We start from the raw sequence: 1,355 nt of genomic DNA, 5'->3' as shown, positions 1-1,355 counted from the left end.
TATTGTTATTCCTTATGATTTTCTTTCTAAATTGGTCTTGCTATTTTCAGCTTAGATCAGCCAAGTAGAATTTTTTTTTATCAGATTATCAGATTATTGTGTGTGTGTGTGTGTCTACTATGCATTCTATGTTAAAATAATAAGCTAATATATCATTATAATCAGAAAATACAACATGCCATAAAATCCATAAGTAAAAATCTAATTAGTAAAAATCGGAACTAAATTTAAAAATAACTTCAAATCTCTATATAACAGTACATGATAAAAGACAGAAACATTTTTACATTTTTAAGGTTTCTGCTCCTAAAGGTCAGAGTTCATCTCAGCTTGTTGGTTAATCCACCAAGAATATTAAAGCATAAAAAACAGTCCGTTGCACGCGTCACGCAAACGATCACCTGACTGGAGTCAGCCGAAAACACCTGCTTAATAAATGTTGAATATCTGCTGAGTGAAATCGTGAGCGTGTCGATGTTTAGCCTGAAGTTTGTGTGTGTGTGTTTGTGTGTTTTTACTGTGTATGAAGGAAATTCCAGCGTTTCTTGGAGATAACTCAATTTATAATCATGTGGATGAGAATGACAATTAAGGCAGAGTGAGTGCTGTTTGAACAGTGACACAGTGTTTAAACGCTTTAAACCGAGAGCGTGGCTGCTTTAGGACATTAAACTGCTATAAATCATTAGCCAGTCACGCTAGGACCCTGACGACACCGCGCCATTCTGAACATGATAATCATTTACTTAAAATACTTTTTGTTTGTTTATTTATAATTCAGATATAATTTGAGTAAAAGAAGATTAACTGTAGATTTGCCGACATCAGATATTTCAGTAAGGAGAAATGCACTTTTTTTCTTTATGTGAACTTCTGAAAATTCAAATCTGTTCAACACATGACTTGTGGATCGTTTTAAATGTTTCTCGGGGGTCAAGGTGTTCGTGTAACACTGAGCACCAAAACTAACATCTACACTAACTCCCATAACATAAATTTTATTTTAACATAAATGTTAACTACAGCTTGTAGTTGTAGTCACTACCTGTGATGAACCTGACCTTCATTCAACATGCTGTAGTAAAGAGATGTGTAATAATGGAATTTTATTTTTACTTCCAAAACTTTATATATATACCTGTATATAAAACACAAAATATATACATGCAGCGTGTTAATCTCACAAAACTTCACATTTGACAACAGAGCAGCAATCACCGACATCATGCCGGGAGCAGACTAACTGAAAATAAGGGTGAAAACATCATCACTCACACGTCATGCAGGTAGGACAACACATCAACCCTCAAACAACCCCCCCTCCCCCTTCCACCTCCTCCCAGCCCTGCCGCTGC

The sequence above is a fragment of the Clarias gariepinus genome, chromosome 19 (assembly GCF_024256425.1).
Source record: "Clarias gariepinus isolate MV-2021 ecotype Netherlands chromosome 19, CGAR_prim_01v2, whole genome shotgun sequence".
Lineage (NCBI taxonomy): Eukaryota > Metazoa > Chordata > Actinopteri > Siluriformes > Clariidae > Clarias > Clarias gariepinus.
Note: the sequence above shows the minus strand (reverse complement) of the source record.